This window comes from Eubalaena glacialis, chromosome 8 (genome assembly GCF_028564815.1).
Source record: "Eubalaena glacialis isolate mEubGla1 chromosome 8, mEubGla1.1.hap2.+ XY, whole genome shotgun sequence".
In the NCBI taxonomy this organism is placed as follows: domain Eukaryota; kingdom Metazoa; phylum Chordata; class Mammalia; order Artiodactyla; family Balaenidae; genus Eubalaena; species Eubalaena glacialis.
This window is the reverse complement of record NC_083723.1, coordinates 44,405,284-44,425,199: the sequence shown is the minus strand read 5'-3', so window position 1 is coordinate 44,425,199 and position 19,916 is coordinate 44,405,284.

Here is a 19,916-nt window from a genome sequence, read left to right as displayed (position 1 = left end):
GCCATAGTGTGTTTTCTAAATGTGTGACTCTGTTCTGCTTTGGAATTGAGTTCAGGTGTAGCGATGTTGACATTCCCTCTATCAGTGATATCTTAGGATAAGCGTCCTTTTCTGTGTGACTTACTTCACTTAGAGTCATCGTCCCTAAATCCACTCATCATGCTGCTACTAGCCTTATGACACTGATTTCATGGCTGAGTGATATTCCATTGTGCATAAGTATCACAACTTCTTTATCCATTTTTCTGTTTCCTGGGATATTTAAGGTGTACCGAAGTGGAGGTTCTTGGAAACAGAGCAGCCCTAAACTTTGGGGTGCCTGTGTCGTGTTGATTTTTAGGTTTCCCGATTTCTACGCCCATGAGTGGAAGTGCCCTATGCTCTCTCAGCTGTGTCTATTCCATGTTTCAGGACGCAGCGTACACTCCTCCAGAGTGGCTGTTGGCAATTTCCATCCCGCCCATCAGCGTAGCAAGGCTCCCGTGTCTCCATGGCCTGTCCTGCATTTCTGGTTTTTACACTTTTTTCAGCATGGCCCTTTTGACCGCTGGCAAGCGAGACTTCTTTGTAGCGCCGATTTGCCTTTCCGGCTTGCTTGGTTGGCCAAAAAGGGCGTATGCGTTTTTTCCTGAATATATTCAGGAAAAAACGCATACGCCCTTTTTGGCCAAGGGCATCATTGTCAACGCTTTGCCGCTTTTCATGTGCTTTCAAGGCGAGTCGAATCGACCTCCTGAAATCTGTTTCCTGCAATTCTGCCTTGCTTTCAAATCCTCTTCGTTGCCTTCCCTCAATATATTTGTGGACGAGAGTCATCATTTCTAACTCTGCAGGTTTGTGAATTGCAGTGCCCCTGAGCTCCATTTGTCAACTCGCTTTTTTGGGAGCTGGCCGCAAAAGCGCAGGATTGCTTCAGGCCCTATTCTGGTTCCGGGGGGCAGGCTGAGCCTGTGGTTCATTCTTCTTCCTGATGGGAAAATAGAGTGACCTGTGCCTGTCCCAACACCTAGAGCTAGTCTCTCATTGGTTCCCCCTCTTCCCGTTCATCCTCAGGACAAATTGCGACCTGTACGAAACAGGAGGTCAACGGTGCTGATTCTCCAAGTAGGGAGATTGTTAGTGAAGCGGCTGGAATGGCGAACCCGAGCACAAGGAGAGGAGAAATGAGGTGCGTTTTAGAAACCTTTCCCGATCACACGGTGTACCATCTTCTGGGTTTCCCAGGCATGTTTTCGATGTAGGAAGATGCCCTTGAACCTGGAGATTTGGGACCCATGGCATGGGTACCAGGCAGTATTACTTTAAAGGGTCTGCGTTTGCTCACCCAACCTCACCAATCCTCTCAGCCCCAAGAGCGTCCAGCCTTATGTCTCATCCAGCTGTGGGTCTAGATATGGTCAATCCAGGTTGCATCAGAGCCCCTGAACGGATTTTGTAAGAATTTCTCTCTCTTTCACTGTCTTTGTTTTCTGGGGTTTTTTTCTTAAGTAATCTATTTTTCAAATGGGGTTTAGCTGCTTTTCCCTGCTGTGTTTATGCCGCTTTACACCCTCTTGATTCACTTCCAGAGAGATATCAATACATAGGTTTTAAGACTCTTCCTAGTCAGATATATTCTTGGGCGGTGAATAGGGGGTGTTGAGTCCAGTTCACTGAGCAGGGAGTAGGTCTTGTCTATTACATATTTGGCTTGTGGAACGGTATGTGAGCTAATTTCAAACCCTTGTTTTATGCATCGCCCCACCTCACCTTTCCCGTTAAGCAGCCATAGTGTGTTTTCTAAATGTGTGACTCTGTTCTGCTTTGGAATTGAGTTCAGGTGTAGCGATGTTGACATTCCCTCTATCAGTGATATCTTAGGATAAGCGTCCTTTTCTGTGTGACTTACTTCACTTAGAGTCATCGTCCCTAAATCCACTCATCATGCTGCTACTAGCCTTATGACACTGATTTCATGGCTGAGTGATATTCCATTGTGCATAAGTATCACAACTTCTTTATCCATTTTTCTCTTTCCTGGGATATTTAAGGTGTACCGAAGTGGAGGTTCTTGGAAACAGAGCAGCCCTAAACTTTGGGGTGCCTGTGTCGTGTTGATTTTTAGGTTTCCCGATTTCTACGCCCATGAGTGGAAGTGCCCTATGCTCTCTCAGCTGTGTCTATTCCATGTTTCAGGACGCAGCGTACACTCCTCCAGAGTGGCTGTTGGCAATTTCCATCCCGCCCATCAGCGTAGCAAGGCTCCCGTGTCTCCATGGCCTGTCCTGCATTTCTGGTTTTTACACTTTTTTCAGCATGGCCCTTTTGACCGCTGGCAAGCGAGACTTCTTTGTAGCGCCGATTTGCCTTTCCGGCTTGCTTGGTTGGCCAAAAAGGGCGTATGCGTTTTTTCCTGAATATATTCAGGAAAAAACGCATACGCCCTTTTTGGCCAAGGGCATCATTGTCAACGCTTTGCCGCTTTTCATGTGCTTTCAAGGCGAGTCGAATCGACCTCCTGAAATCTGTTTCCTGCAATTCTGCCTTGCTTTCAAATCCTCTTCGTTGCCTTCCCTCAATATATTTGTGGACGAGAGTCATCATTTCTAACTCTGCAGGTTTGTGAATTGCAGTGCCCCTGAGCTCCATTTGTCAACTCGCTTTTTTGGGAGCTGGCCGCAAAAGCGCAGGATTGCTTCAGGCCCTATTCTGGTTCCGGGGGGCAGGCTGAGCCTGTGGTTCATTCTTCTTCCTGATGGGAAAATAGAGTGACCTGTGCCTGTCCCAACACCTAGAGCTAGTCTCTCATTGGTTCCCCCTCTTCCCGTTCATCCTCAGGACAAATTGCGACCTGTACGAAACAGGAGGTCAACGGTGCTGATTCTCCAAGTAGGGAGATTGTTAGTGAAGCGGCTGGAATGGCGAACCAGAGCACAAGGAGAGGAGAAATGAGGTGCGTTTTAGAAGCCTTTCCCGATCACACGGTGTACCATCTTCTGGGTTTCCCAGGCATGTTTTCGATGTAGGAAGATGCCCTTGAACCTGGAGATTTGGGACCCATGGCATGGGTACCAGGCAGTATTACTTTAAAGGGTCTGCGTTTGCTCACCCAACCTCACCAATCCTCTCAGCCCCAAGAGTGTCCAGCCTTATGTCTCATCCAGCTGTGGGTCTAGATATGGTCAATCCAGGTTGCATCAGAGCCCCTGAACGGATTTTGTAAGAATGTCTCTGTCTTTCACTGTCTTTGTTTTCTGGGGTTTTTTTTTTAAAGTAATCTATTTTTATAATGGGGTTTAGCTGCTTTTCCCTGCTGTGTTTATGCCGCTTTACACCCTCTTGATTCACTTCCAGAGAGATATCAATACATAGGTTTAAAGACTCTTCCTAGTCAGATATATTCTTGGGCGGTGAATAGGGGGTGTTGAGTCCAGTTCACTGAGCAGGGAGTAGGTCTTGTCTATTACATATTTGGCTTGTGGAACGGTATGTGAGCTAATTTCAAACCCTTGTTTTATGCATCGCCCCGCCTCACCTTTCCCGTTAAGCAGCCATAGTGTGTTTTCTAAATGTGTGACTCTGTTCTGTTTTGGAATTCAGTTCAGGTGTAGCGATGTTGACATTCCCTCTATCAGTGATATCTTAGGATAAGCGTCCTTTTCTGTGTGACTTACTTCACTTAGAGTCATCGTCCCTAAATCCACTCATCATGCTGCTACTAGCCTTATGACACTGATTTCATGGCTGAGTGATATTCCATTGTGCATAAGTACCACAACTTCTTTATCCATTTTTCTCTTTCCCGGGATATTTAAGGTGTACCGAATTGGAGGTTCTTGGAAACAGAGCAGCCCTAAACTTTGGGGTTCCTGTGTCGTGTTGATTTTTAGGTTTCCCGATTTCTACGCCCATGAGTGGAAGTGCCCTATGCTCTCTCAGCTGTGTCTATTCCATGTTTTAGGACGCAGCGTACACTTCTCCAGAGTGGCTGTTGGCAATTTCCATCCCGGCCATCAGCGTAGCAAGGCTCCCGTGTCTCCATGGCCTGTCCTGCATTTCTGGTTTTTACATTTTTCAGCATGTCCCTTTTGACCGCTGGCAAGCGAGACTTCTTTGTAGCGCCGATTTGCCTTTCCGGCTTGCTTGGTTGGCCAAAAAGGGCGTATGCGTTTTTTCCTGAATATATTCAGGAAAAAACGCATACGCCCTTTTTGGCCAAGGGCATCATTGTCAACGCTTTGCCGCTTTTCATGTGCTTTCAAGGCGAGTCGAATCTACCTCCTGAAATCTGTTTCCTGCAATTCTGAATTGCTTTCAAATCCTCTTCGTTGCCTTCCCTCAATATATTTGTGGACGAGAGTCATCATTTCTAACTCTGCAGGTTTGTGAATTGCAGTGCCCCTGAGCTCCATTTGTCAACTCGCTTTTTTGGGAGCTGGCCGCAAAAGCGCAGGATTGCTTCAGGCCCTATTCTGGTTCCGGGGGGCAGGCTGAGCCTGTGGTTCATTCTTCTTCCTGATGGGAAAATAGAGTGACCTGTGCCTGTCCCAACACCTAGAGCTAGTCTCTCATTGGTTCCCCCTCTTCCCGTTCATCCTCAGGACAAATTGCGACCTGTACGAAACAGGAGGACAACGGTGCTGATTCTCCAAGTAGGGAGATTGTTAGTGAAGCGGCTGGAATGGCGAACTCGAGCACAAGGAGAGGAGAAATGAGGTGCGTTTTAGAAACCTTTCCCGATCACACGGTGTACCATCTTCTGGGTTTCCCAGGCATGTTTTCGATGAAGGAAGATGCCCTTGAACCTGGAGATTTGGGACCCATGGCATGGGTACCACGCAGTATTACTTTAAAGGGTCTGCGTTTGCTCACCCAACCTCACCAATCCTCTCAGCCCCAAGAGTGTCCAGCCTTATGTCTCATCCAGCTGTGGGTCTAGATATGGTCAATCCAGGTTGCATCACAGCCCCTGAACGGATTTTGTAAGAATGTCTCTCTCTTTCACTGTCTTTGTTTTCTGGGGTTTTTTTTTTTAAGTAATCTATTTTTATAATGGGGTATAGCTGCTTTTCCCTGCTGTGTTTATGCCGCTTTACACCCTCTTGATTCACTTCCAGAGAGATATCAATACATAGGTTTTAAGACTCTTCCTAGTCAGATATATTCTTGGGCGGTGAATAGGGGGTGTTGAGTCCAGTTCACTGAGCAGGGAGTAGGTCTTGTCTATTACATATTTGGCTTGTGGAACGGTATGTGAGCTAATTTCAAACCCTTGTTTTATGCACCGCCCCGCCTCACCTTTCCCGTTAAGCAGCCATAGTGTGTTTTGTAAATGTGTGACTCTGTTCTGTTTTGGAATTCAGTTCAGGTGTAGCGATGTTGACATTCCCTCTATCAGTGATATCTTAGGATAAGCGTCCTTTTCTGTGTGACTTACTTCACTTAGAGTCATCGTCCCTAAATCCACTCATCATGCTGCTACTAGCCTTATGACACTGATTTCATGGCTGAGTGATATTCCATTGTGCATAAGTACCACAACTTCTTTATCCATTTTTCTCTTTCCTGGGATATTTCAGGTGTACCGAAGTGGAGGTTCTTGGAAACAGAGCAGCCCTAAACTTTGGGGTGCCTGTGTCGTGTTGATTTTTAAGTTTCCCGATTTCTACGCCCATGAGTGGAAGTGCCCTATGCTCTCTCAGCTGTGTCTATTCCATGTTTCAGGACGCAGCGTACACTCCTCCAGAGTGGCTGTTGGCAATTTCCATCCCGCCCATCAGCGTAGCAAGGCTCCCGTGTCTCCATGGCCTGTCCTGCATTTCTGATTTTTACACTTTTTTCAGCATGGCCCTTTGGACCGCTGGCAAGCGAGACTTCTTTGTAGCGCCGATTTGCCTTTCCGGCTTGCTTGGTTGGCCAAAAAGGGCGTATGCGTTTTTTCCTGAATATATTCAGGAAAAAACGCATACGCCCTTTTTGGCCAAGGGCATCATTGTCAACGCTTTGCCGCTTTTCATGTGCTTTCAAGGCGAGTCGAATCGACCTCCTGAAATCTGTTTCCTGCAATTCTGCCTTGCTTTCAAATCCTCTTCGTTGCCTTCCCTCAATATATTTGTGGACGAGAGTCATCATTTCTAACTCTGCAGGTTTGTGAATTGCAGTGCCCCTGAGCTCCATTTGTCAACTCGCTCTTTTGGGAGCTGGCCGCAAAAGCACAGGATTGCTTCAGGCCCTATTCTGGTTCCGGGGGGCAGGCTGAGCCTGTGGTTCATTCTTCTTCCTGATGGGAAAATAGAGTGACCTGTGCCTGTCCCAACACCTAGAGCTAGTCTCTCATTGGTTCCCCCTCTTCCCGTTCATCCTCAGGACAAATTGCGACCTGTACGAAACAGGAGGTCAACGGTGCTGATTCTCCAAGTAGGGAGATTGTTAGTGAAGCGGCTGGAATGGCGAACCCGAGCACAAGGAGAGGAGAAATGAGGTGCGTTTTAGAAACCTTTCCCGATCACACGGTGTACCATCTTCTGGGTTTCCCAGGCATGTTTTCGATGTAGGAAGATGCCCTTGAACCTGGAGATTTGGGACCCATGGCATGGGTACCACGCAGTATTACTTTAAAGGGTCTGCGTTTGCTCACCCAACCTCACCAATCCTCTCAGCCCCAAGAGTGTCCAGCCTTATGTCTCATCTAGCTGTGGGTCTAGATATGGTCAATCCAGGTTGCATCAGAGCCCCTGAACGGATTTTGTAAGAATGTCTCTCTCTTTCACTGTCTTTGTTTTCTGGGTTTTTTTTTTTTAAGTAATCTATTTTTATAATGGGGTTTAGCTGCTTTTCCCTGCTGTGTTTATGCCGCTTTACACCCTCTTGATTCACTTCCAGAGAGATATCAATACATAGGTTTTAAGACTCTTCCTAGTCAGATACATTCTTGGGCGGTGAATAGGGGGTGTTGAGTCCAGTTCACTGAGCAGGGAGTAGGTCTTGTCTATTACATATTTGGCTTGTGGAACGGTATCTGAGCTAATTTCAAACCCTTGTTTTATGCATCTCCCCGCCTCACCTTTCCCGTTAAGCAGCCATAGTGTGTTTTCTAAATGTGTGACTCTGTTCTGTTTTGGAATTCAGTTCAGGTGTAGCGATGTTGACATTCCCTCTATCAGTGATATCTTAGGATAAGCGTCCTTTTCTGTGTGACTTACTTCACTTAGAGTCATCGTCCCTAAATCCACTCATCATGCTGCTACTAGCCTTATGACACTGATTTCATGGCTGAGTGATATTCCATTGTGCATAAGTACCACAACTTCTTTATCCATTTTTCTCTTTCCCGGGATATTTAAGGTGTACCGAAGTGGAAGTTCTTGGAAACAGAGCACCCCTAAACTTTGGGGTGCCTGTGTCGTGTTGATTTTTAGGTTTCCCGATTTCTACGCCCATGAGTGGAAGTGCCCTATGCTCTCTCAGCTGTGTCTATTCCATGTTTCAGGACGCAGCGTACACTCCTCCAGAGTGGCTGTTGGCAATTTCCATCCCGCCCATCAGCGTAGCAAGGCTCCCGTGTCTCCATGGCCTGTCCTGCATTTCTGGTTTTTACACTTTTTTCAGCATGGCCCTTTGGACCGCTGGCAAGCGAGACTTCTTTGTAGCGCCGATTTGCCTTTCCGGCTTGCTTGGTTGGCCAAAAAGGGCGTATGCGTTTTTTCCTGAATATATTCAGGAAAAAACGCATACGCCCTTTTTGGCCAAGGGCATCATTGTCAACGCTTTGCCGCTTTTCATGTGCTTTCAAGGCGAGTCGAATCGACCTCCTGAAATCTGTTTCCTGCAATTCTGCCTTGCTTTCAAATCCTCTTCGTTGCCTTCCCTCAATATATTTGTGGACGAGAGTCATCATTTCTAACTCTGCAGGTTTGTGAATTGCAGTGCCCCTGAGCTCCATTTGTCAACTCGCTTTTTTGGGAGCTGGCCGCAAAAGCGCAGGATTGCTTCAGGCCCTATTCTGGTTCCGGGGGGCAGGCTGAGCCTGTGGTTCATTCTTCTTCCTGATGGGAAAATAGAGTGACCTGTGCCTGTCCCAACACCTAGAGCTAGTCTCTCATTGGTTCCCCCTCTTCCCGTTCATCCTCAGGACAAATTGCGACCTGTACGAAACAGGAGGTCAACGGTGCTGATTCTCCAAGTAGGGAGATTGTTAGTGAAGCGGCTGGAATGGCGAACCCGAGCACAAGGAGAGGAGAAATGAGGTGCGTTTTAGAAGCCTTTCCCGATCACACGGTGTACCATCTTCTGGGTTTCCCAGGCATGTTTTTGATGTAGGAAGATGCCCTTGAACCTGGAGATTTGGGACCCATGGCATGGGTACCACGCAGTATTACTTTAAAGGGTCTGCGTTTGCTCACCCAACCTCACCAATCCTCTCAGCCCCAAGAGTGTCCAGCCTTATGTCTCATCCAGCTGTGGGTCTAGATATGGTCAATCCAGGTTGCATCAGAGCCCCTGAACGGATTTTGTAAGAATGTCTCTCTCTTTCACTGTCTTTGTTTTCTGGGTTTTTTTTTTAAGTAATCTATTTTTATAATGGGGTTTAGCTGCTTTTCCCTGCTGTGTTTATGCCGCTTTACACCCTCTTGATTCACTTCCAGAGAGATATCAATACATAGGTTTTAAGACTCTTCCTAGTCAGATATATTCTTGGGCGGTGAATAGGGGGTGTTGAGTCCAGTTCACTGAGCAGGGAGTAGGTCTTGTCTATTACATATTTGGCTTGTGGAACGGTATGTGATCTAATTTCAAACCCTTGTTTTATGCATCGCCCCGCCTCACCTTTCCCGTTAAGCAGCCATAGTGTGTTTTCTAAATGTGTGACTCTGTTTTGCTTTGGAATTCAGTTCAGGTGTAGCGATGTTGACATTCCCTCTATCAGTGATATCTTAGGATAAGCGTCCTTTTCTGTGTGACTTACTTCACTTAGAGTCATCGTCCCTAAATCCACTCATCATGCTGCTACTAGCCTTATGACACTGATTTCATGGCTGAGTGATATTCCATTGTGCATAAGTACCACAACTTCTTTATCCATTTTTCTCTTTCCTGGGATATTTAAGGTGTACCGAAGTGGAGGTTCTTGGAAACAGAGCAGCCCTAAAATTTGGCGTGCCTGTGTCGTGTTGATTTTTAGGTTTCCCGATTTCTACGCCCATGAGTGGAAGTGCCCTATGCTCTCTCAGCTGTGTCTATTCCATGTTTCAGGACGCAGCGTACACTCCTCCAGAGTGGCTGTTGGCAATTTCCATCCCGCCCATCAGCGTAGCAAGGCTCCCGTGTCTCCATGGCCTGTCCTGCATTTCTGGTTTTTACACTTTTTTCAGCATGGCCCTTTGGACCGCTGGCAAGCGAGACTTCTTTGTAGCGCCGATTTGCCTTTCCGGCTTGCTTGGTTGGCCAAAAAGGGCGTATGCGTTTTTTCCTGAATATATTCAGGAAAATACGCATACGCCCTTTTTGGCCAAGGGCATCATTGTCAACGCTTTGCCGCTTTTCATGTGCTTTCAAGGCGAGTCGAATCGACCTCCTGAAATCTGTTTCCTGCAATTCTGCCTTGCTTTCAAATCCTCTTCGTTGCCTTCCCTCAATATATTTGTGGACGAGAGTCATCATTTCTAACTCTGCAGGTTTGTGAATTGCAGTGCCCCTGAGCTCCATTTGTCAACTCGCTTTTTTGGGAGCTGGCCGCAAAAGCGCAGGATTGCTTCAGGCCCTATTCTGGTTCCGGGGGGCAGGCTGAGCCTGTGGTTCATTCTTCTTCCTGATGGGAAAATAGAGTGACCTGTGCCTGTCCCAACACCTAGAGCTAGTCTCTCATTGGTTCCCCCTCTTCCCGTTCATCCTCAGGACAAATTGCGACCTGTACGAAACAGGAGGTCAACGGTGCTGATTCTCCAAGTAGGGAGATTGTTAGTGAAGCGGCTGGAATGGCGAACCCGAGCACAAGGAGAGGAGAAATGAGGTGCGTTTTAGAAACCTTTCCCGATCACACGGTGTACCATCTTCTGGGTTTCCCAGGCATGTTTTCGATGTAGGAAGATGCCCTTGAACCTGGAGATTTGGGACCCATGGCATGGGTACCACGCAGTATTACTTTAAAGGGTCTGCGTTTGCTCACCCAACCTCACCAATCCTCTCAGCCCCAAGAGTGTCCAACCTTATGTCTCATCCAGCTGTGGGTCTAGATATGGTCAATCCAGGTTGCATCATAGCCCCTGAACGGATTTTGCAAGAATTTCTCTCTCTTACACTGTCTTTGTTTTATGGGTTTTTGTTTTTAAGTAATCTATTTTTATAATGGGGTTTAGCTGCTTTTCCCTGCTGTGTTTATGCCGCTTTACACCCTCTTGATTCACTTCCAGAGAGATATCAATACATAGGTTTTAAGACTCTTCCTAGTCAGATATATTCTTGGGCGGTGAATAGGGGGTGTTGAGTCCAGTTCACTGAGCAGGGAGTAGGTCTTGTCTATTACATATTTGGCTTGTGGAACGGTATGTGAGCTAATTTCAAACCCTTGTTTTATGCACCGCCCCGCCTCACCTTTCCCGTTAAGCAGCCATAGTGTGTTTTGTAAATGTGTGACTCTGTTCTGTTTTGGAATTCAGTTCAGGTGTAACGATGTTGACATTCCCTCTATCAGTGATATCTTAGGATAAGCGTCCTTTTCTGTGTGACTTACTTCACTTAGAGTCATCGTCCCTAAATCCACTCATCATGCTGCTACTAGCCTTATGACACTGATTTCATGGCTGAGTGATATTCCATTGTGCATAAGTACCACAACTTCTTTATCCATTTTTCTCTTTCCTGGGATATTTAAGGTGTACCGAAGTGGAGGTTCTTGGAAACAGAGCAGCCCTAAACTTTGGGGTGCCTGTGTCGTGTTGATTTTTAGGTTTCCCGATTTCTACGCCCATGAGTGGAAGTGCCCTATGCTCTCTCAGCTGTGTCTATTCCATGTTTCAGGACGCAGCGTACACTCCTCCAGAGTGGCTGTTGGCAATTTCCATCCCGCCCATCAGCGTAGCAAGGCTCCCGTGTCTCCATGGCCTGTCCTGCATTTCTGGTTTTTACACTTTTTTCAGCATGGCCCTTTTGACCGCTGGCAAGCGAGACTTCTTTGTAGCGCCGATTTGCCTTTCCGGCTTGCTTGGTTGGCCAAAAAGGGCGTATGCGTTTTTTCCTGAATATATTCAGGAAAAAACGCATACGCCCTTTTTGGCCAAGGGCATCATTGTCAACGCTTTGCCGCTTTTCATGTGCTTTCAAGGCGAGTCGAATCGACCTCCTGAAATCTGTTTCCTGCAATTCTGCCTTGCTTCCAAATCCTCTTCGTTGCCTTCCCTCAATATATTTGTGGACGAGAGTCATCATTTCTAACTCTGCAGGTTTGTGAATTGCAGTGCCCCTGAGCTCCATTTGTCAACTCGCTTTTTTGGGAGCTGGCCGCAAAAGCGCAGGATTGCTTCAGGCCCTATTCTGGTTCCGGGGGGCAGGCTGAGCCTGTGGTTCATTCTTCTTCCTGATGGGAAAATAGAGTGACCTGTGCCTGTCCCAACACCTAGAGCTAGTCTCTCATTGGTTCCCCCTCTTCCCGTTCATCCTCAGGACAAATTGCGACCTGTACGAAACAGGAGGTCAACGGTGCTGATTCTCCAAGTAGGGAGATTGTTAGTGAAGCGGCTGGAATGGCGAACCCGAGCACAAGGAGAGGAGAAATGAGGTGCGTTTTAGAAGCCTTTCCCGATCACACGGTGTACCATCTTCTGGGTTTCCCAGGCATGTTTTCGATGTAGGAAGATGCCCTTGAACCTGGAGATTTGGGACCCATGGCATGGGTACCACGCAGTATTACTTTAAAGGGTCTGCGTTTGCTCACCCAACCTCACCAATCCTCTCAGCCCCAAGAGTGTCCAGCCTTATGTCTCATCCAGCTGTGGGTCTAGATATGGTCAATCCAGGTTGCATCAGAGCCCCTGAACGGATTTTGTAAGAATGTCTCTCTCTTTCACTGTCTTTGTTTTCTGGGTTTTTTTTTTTAAGTAATCTATTTTTATAATGGGGTATAGCTGCTTTTCCCTGCTGTGTTTATGCCGCTTTACACCCTCTTGATTCACTTCCAGAGAGATATCAATACATAGGTTTAAAGACTCTTCCTAGTCAGATATATTCTTGGGCGGTGAATAGGGGGTGTTGAGTCCAGTTCACTGAGCAGGGAGTAGGTCTTGTCTATTACATATTTGGCTTGTGGAACGGTATCTGAGCTAATTTCAAACCCTTGTTTTATGCATCGCCCCGCCTCACCTTTCCCGTTAAGCAGCCATAGTGTGTTTTCTAAATGTGTGACTCTGTTCTGCTTTGGAATTCAGTTCAGGTGTAGCGATGTTGACATTCCCTCTATCAGTGATATCTTAGGATAAGCGTCCTTTTCTGTGTGACTTACTTCACTTAGAGTCATCGTCCCTAAATCCACTCATCATGCTGCTACTAGCCTTATGACACTGATTTCATGGCTGAGTGATATTCCATTGTGCATAAGTACCACAACTTCTTTATCCATTTTTCTGTTTCCTGGGATATTTAAGGTGTACCGAAGTGGAGGTTCTTGGAAACAGAGCAGCCCTAAACTTTGGGGTGCCTGTGTCGTGTTGATTTTTAAGTTTCCCGATTTCTACGCCCATGAGTGGAAGTGCCCTATGCTCTCTCAGCTGTGTCTATTCCATGTTTCAGGACGCAGCGTACACTTCTCCAGAGTGGCTGTTGGCAATTTCCATCCCGCCCATCAGCGTAGCAAGGCTCCCGTGTCTCCATGGCCTGTCCTGCATTTCTGGTTTTTACACTTTTTTCAGCATGGCCCTTTTGACCGCTGGCAAGCGAGACTTCTTTGTAGCGCCGATTTGCCTTTCCGGCTTGCTTGGTTGGCCAAAAAGGGCGTATGCGTTTTTTCCTGAATATATTCAGGAAAAAAACGCATACGCCCTTTTTGGCCAAGGGCATCATTGTCAACGCTTTGCCGCTTTTCATGTGCTTTCAAGGCGAGTCGAATCGACCTCCTGAAATCTGTTTCCTGCAATTCTGCCTTGCTTTCAAATCCTCTTCGTTGCCTTCCCTCAATATATTTGTGGACGAGAGTCATCATTTCTAACTCTGCAGGTTTGTGAATTGCAGTGCCCCTGAGCTCCATTTGTCAACTCGCTTTTTTGGGAGCTGGCCGCAAAAGCGCAGGATTGCTTCAGGCCCTATTCTGGTTCCGGGGGGCAGGCTGAGCCTGTGGTTCATTCTTCTTCCTGATGGGAAAATAGAGTGACCTGTGCCTGTCCCAACACCTAGAGCTAGTCTCTCATTGGTTCCCCCTCTTCCCGTTCATCCTCAGGACAAATTGCCACCTGTACGAAACAGGAGGTCAACGGTGCTGATTCTCCAAGTAGGGAGATTGTTAGTGAAGCGGCTGGAATGGCGAACCCGAGCACAAGGAGAGGAGAAATGAGGTGCGTTTTAGAAGCCTTTCCCGATCACACGGTGTACCATCTTCTGGGTTTCCCAGGCATGTTTTCGATGTAGGAAGATGCCCTTGAACCTGGAGATTTGGGACCCATGGCATGGGTACCACGCACTATTACTTTAAAGGGTCTGCGTTTGCTCACCCAACCTCACCAATCCTCTCAGCCCCAAGAGTGTCCAGCCTTATGTCTCATCCAGCTGTGGGTCTAGATATGGTCAATCCAGGTTGCATCAGAGCCCCTGAACGGATTTTGGAAGAATGTCTCTCTCTTTCACTGTCTTTGTTTTCTGGGTTTTTTTTTTTAAGTAATCTATTTTTATAATGGGGTATAGCTGCTTTTCCCTGCTGTGTTTATGCCGCTTTACACCCTCTTGATTCACTTCCAGAGAGATATCAATACATAGGTTTAAAGACTCTTCCTAGTCAGATATATTCTTGGGCGGTGAATAGGGGGTGTTGAGTCCAGTTCACTGAGCAGGGAGTAGGTCTTGTCTATTACATATTTGGCTTGTGGAACGGTATCTGAGCTAATTTCAAACCCTTGTTTTATGCATCGCCCCGCCTCACCTTTCCCGTTAAGCAGCCATAGTGTGTTTTGTAAATGTGTGACTCTGTTCTGCTTTGGAATTCAGTTCAGGTGTAGCGATGTTGACATTCCCTCTATCAGTGATATCTTAGGATAAGCGTCCTTTTCTGTGTGACTTACTTCACTTAGAGTCATCGTCCCTAAATCCACTCATCATGCTGCTACTAGCCTTATGACACTGATTTCATGGCTGAGTGATATTCCATTGTGCATAAGTACCACAACTTCTTTATCCATTTTTCTGTTTCCTGGGATATTTAAGGTGTACCGAAGTGGAGGTTCTTGGAAACAGAGCAGCCCTAAACTTTGGGGTGCCTGTGTCGTGTTGATTTTTAGGTTTCCCGATTTCTACGCCCATGAGTGGAAGTGCCCTATGCTCTCTCAGCTGTGTCTATTCCATGTTTCAGGACGCAGCGTACACTTCTCCAGAGTGGCTGTTGGCAATTTCCATCCCGCCCATCAGCGTAGCAAGGCTCCCGTGTCTCCATGGCCTGTCCTGCATTTCTGGTTTTTACACTTTTTTCAGCATGGCCCTTTTGACCGCTGGCAAGCGAGACTTCTTTGTAGCGCCGATTTGCCTTTCCGGCTTGCTTGGTTGGCCAAAAAGGGCGTATGCGTTTTTTCCTGAATATATTCAGGAAAAAACGCATACGCCCTTTTTGGCCAAGGGCATCATTGTCAACGCTTTGCCGCTTTTCATGTGCTTTCAAGGCGAGTCGAATCGACCTCCTGAAATCTGTTTCCTGCAATTCTGCCTTGCTTTCAAATCCTCTTCGTTGCCTTCCCTCAATATATTTGTGGACGAGAGTCATCATTTCTAACTCTGCAGGTTTGTGAATTGCAGTGCCCCTGAGCTCCATTTGTCAACTCGCTTTTTTGGGAGCTGGCCGCAAAAGCGCAGGATTGCTTCAGGCCCTATTCTGGTTCCGGGGGGCAGGCTGAGCCTGTGGTTCATTCTTCTTCCTGATGGGAAAATAGAGTGACCTGTGCCTGTCCCAACACCTAGAGCTAGTCTCTCATTGGTTCCCCCTCTTCCCGTTCATCCTCAGGACAAATTGCGACCTGTACGAAACAGGAGGTCAACGGTGCTGATTCTCCAAGTAGGGAGATTGTTAGTGAAGCGGCTGGAATGGCGAACCCGAGCACAAGGAGAGGAGAAATGAGGTGCGTTTTAGAAGCCTTTCCCGATCACACGGTGTACCATCTTCTGGGTTTCCCAGGCATGTTTTCGATGTAGGAAGATGCCCTTGAACCTGGAGATTTGGGACCCATGGCATGGGTACCACGCACTATTACTTTAAAGGGTCTGCGTTTGCTCACCCAACCTCACCAATCCTCTCAGCCCCAAGAGTGTCCAGCCTTATGTCTCATCCAGCTGTGGGTCTAGATATGGTCAATCCAGGTTGCATCAGAGCCCCTGAACGGATTTTGTAAGAATGTCTCTCTCTTTCACTGTCTTTGTTTTCTGGGTTTTTTTTTTTAAGTAATCTATTTTTATAATGGGGTATAGCTGCTTTTCCCTGCTGTGTTTATGCCGCTTTACACCCTCTTGATTCACTTCCAGAGAGATATCAATACATAGGTTTAAAGACTCTTCCTAGTCAGATATATTCTTGGGCGGTGAATAGGGGGTGTTGAGTCCAGTTCACTGAGCAGGGAGTAGGTCTTGTCTATTACATATTTGGCTTGTGGAACGGTATCTGAGCTAATTTCAAACCCTTGTTTTATGCATCACCCCGCCTCACCTTTCCCGTTAAGCAGCCATAGTGTGTTTTCTAAATGTGTGACTCTGTTCTGCTTTGGAATTCAGTTCAGGTGTAGCGATGTTGACATTCCCTCTATCAGTGATATCTTAGGATAAGCGTCCTTTTCTGTGTGACTTACTTCACTTAGAGTCATCGTCCCTAAATCCACTCATCATGCTGCTACTAGCCTTATGACACTGATTTCATGGCTGAGTGATATTCCATTGTGCATAAGTACCACAACTTCTTTATCCATTTTTCTGTTTCCTGGGATATTTAAGGTGTACCGAAGTGGAGGTTCTTGGAAACAGAGCAGCCCTAAACTTTGGGGTGCCTGTGTCGTGTTGATTTTTAGGTTTCCCGATTTCTACGCCCATGAGTGGAAGTGCCCTATGCTCTCTCAGCTGTGTCTATTCCATGTTTCAGGACGCAGCGTACACTTCTCCAGAGTGGCTGTTGGCAATTTCCATCCCGCCCATCAGCGTAGCAAGGCTCCCGTGTCTCCATGGCCTGTCCTGCATTTCTGGTTTTTACACTTTTTTCAGCATGGCCCTTTTGACCGCTGGCAAGCGAGACTTCTTTGTAGCGCCGATTTGCCTTTCCGGCTTGCTTGGTTGGCCAAAAAGGGCGTATGCGTTTTTTCCTGAATATATTCAGGAAAATACGCATACGCCCTTTTTGGCCAAGGGCATCATTGTCAACGCTTTGCCGCTTTTCATGTGCTTTCAAGGCGAGTCGAATCGACCTCCTGAAATCTGTTTCCTGCAATTCTGCCTTGCTTTCAAATCCTCTTCGTTGCCTTCCCTCAATATATTTGTGGACGAGAGTCATCATTTCTAACTCTGCAGGTTTGTGAATTGCAGTGCCCCTGAGCTCCATTTGTCAACTCGCTTTTTTGGGAGCTGGCCGCAAAAGCGCAGGATTGCTTCAGGCCCTATTCTGGTTCCGGGGGGCAGGCTGAGCCTGTGGTTCATTCTTCTTCCTGATGGGAAAATAGAGTGACCTGTGCCTGTCCCAACACCTAGAGCTAGTCTCTCATTGGTTCCCCCTCTTCCCGTTCATCCTCAGGACAAATTGCGACCTGTACGAAACAGGAGGTCAACGGTGCTGATTCTCCAAGTAGGGAGATTGTTAGTGAAGCGGCTGGAATGGCGAACCCGAGCACAAGGAGAGGAGAAATGAGGTGCGTTTTAGAAGCCTTTCCCGATCACACGGTGTACCATCTTCTGGGTTTCCCAGGCATGTTTTCGATGTAGGAAGATGCCCTTGAACCTGGAGATTTGGGACCCATGGCATGGGTACCACGCACTATTACTTTAAAGGGTCTGCGTTTGCTCACCCAACCTCACCAATCCTCTCAGCCCCAAGAGTGTCCAGCCTTATGTCTCATCCAGCTGTGGGTCTAGATATGGTCAATCCAGGTTGCATCAGAGCCCCTGAACGGATTTTGTAAGAATGTCTCTCTCTTTCACTGTCTTTGTTTTCTGGGGTTTTTTTTTTTTAAGTAATCTATTTTTATAATGGGGTATAGCTGCTTTTCCCTGCTGTGTTTATGCCGCTTTACACCCTCTTGATTCACTTCCAGAGAGATATCAATACATAGGTTTTAAGACTCTTCCTAGTCAGATATATTCTTGGGCGGTGAATAGGGGGTGTTGAGTCCAGTTCACTGAGCAGGGAGTAGGTCTTGTCTATTACATATTTGGCTTGTGGAACGGTATCTGAGCTAATTTCAAACCCTTGTTTTATGCATCGCCCCGCCTCACCTTTCCCGTTAAGCAGCCATAGTGTGTTTTGTAAATGTGTGTCTCTGTTCTGCTTTGGAATTCAGTTCAGGTGTAGCGATGTTGACATTCCCTCTATCAGTGATATCTTAGGATAAGCGTCCTTTTCTGTGTGACTTACTTCACTTAGAGTCATCGTCCCTAAATCCACTCATCATGCTGCTACTAGCCTAATGACACTGATTTCATGGCTGAGTGATATTCCATTGTGCATAAGTACCACAACTTCTTTATCCATTTTTCTGTTTCCTGGGATATTTAAGGTGTACCGAAGTGGAGGTTCTTGGAAACAGAGCAGCCCTAAACTTTGGGGTGCCTGTGTCGTGTTGATTTTTAGGTTTCCCGATTTCTACGCCCATGAGTGGAAGTGCCCTATGCTCTCTCAGCTGTGTCTATTCCATGTTTCAGGACGCAGCGTACACTTCTCCAGAGTGGCTGTTGGCAATTTCCATCCCGCCCATCAGCGTAGCAAGGCTCCCGTGTCTCCATGGCCTGTCCTGCATTTCTGGTTTTTACACTTTTTTCAGCATGGCCCTTTTGACCGCTGGCAAGCGAGACTTCTTTGTAGCGCCGATTTGCCTTTCCGGCTTGCTTGGTTGGCCAAAAAGGGCGTATGCGTTTTTTCCTGAATATATTCAGGAAAATACGCATACGCCCTTTTTGGCCAAGGGCATCATTGTCAACGCTTTGCCGCTTTTCATGTGCTTTCAAGGCGAGTCGAATCGACCTCCTGAAATCTGTTTCCTGCAATTCTGCCTTGCTTTCAAATCCTCTTCGTTGCCTTCCCTCAATATATTTGTGGACGAGAGTCATCATTTCTAACTCTGCAGGTTTGTGAATTGCAGTGCCCCTGAGCTCCATTTGTCAACTCGCTTTTTTGGGAGCTGGCCGCAAAAGCGCAGGATTGCTTCAGGCCCTATTCTGGTTCCGGGGGGCAGGCTGAGCCTGTGGTTCATTCTTCTTCCTGATGGGAAAATAGAGTGACCTGTGCCTGTCCCAACACCTAGAGCTAGTCTCTCATTGGTTCCCCCTCTTCCCGTTCATCCTCAGGACAAATTGCGACCTGTACGAAACAGGAGGTCAACGGTGCTGATTCTCCAAGTAGGGAGATTGTTAGTGAAGCGGCTGGAATGGCGAACCCGAGCACAAGGAGAGGAGAAATGAGGTGCGTTTTAGAAGCCTTTCCCGATCACACGGTGTACCATCTTCTGGGTTTCCCAGGCATGTTTTCGATGTAGGAAGATGCCCTTGAACCTGGAGATTTGGGACCCATGGCATGGGTACCACGCACTATTACTTTAAAGGGTCTGCGTTTGCTCACCCAACCTCACCAATCCTCTCAGCCCCAAGAGTGTCCAGCCTTATGTCTCATCCAGCTGTGGGTCTAGATATGGTCAATCCAGGTTGCATCAGAGCCCCTGAACGGATTTTGTAAGAATGTCTCTCTCTTTCACTGTCTTTGTTTTCTGGGGTTTTTTTTTTTAAGTAATCTATTTTTATAATGGGGTTTAGCTGCTTTTCCCTGCTGTGTTTATGCCGCTTTACACCCTCTTGATTCACTTCCAGAGAGATATCAATACATAGGTTTAAAGACTCTTCCTAGTCAGATATATTCTTGGGCGGTGAATAGGGGGTGTTGAGTCCAGTTCACTGAGCAGGGAGTAGGTCTTGTCTATTACATATTTGGCTTGTGGAACGGTATCTGAGCTAATTTCAAACCCTTGTTTTATGCACCGCCCCGCCTCACCTTTCCCGTTAAGCAGCCATAGTGTGTTTTGTAAATGTGTGACTCTGTTCTGCTTTGGAATTCAGTTCAGGTGTAGCGATGTTGACATTCCCTCTATCAGTGATATCTTAGGATAAGCGTCCTTTTCTGTGTGACTTACTTCACTTAGAGTCATCGTCCCTAAATCCACTCATCATGCTGCTACTAGCCTTATGACACTGATTTCATGGCTGAGTGATATTCCATTGTGCATAAGTACCACAACTTCTTTATCCATTTTTCTGTTTCCTGGGATATTTAAGGTGTACCGAAGTGGAGGTTCTTGGAAACAGAGCAGCCCTAAACTTTGGGGTGCCTGTGTCGTGTTGATTTTTAAGTTTCCCGATTTCTAAGCCCATGAGTGGAAGTGCCCTATGCTCTCTCAGCTGTGTCTATTCCATGTTTCAGGACGCAGCGTACACTTCTCCAGAGTGGCTGTTGGCAATTTCCATCCCGCCCATCAGCGTAGCAAGGCTCCCGTGTCTCCATGGCCTGTCCTGCATTT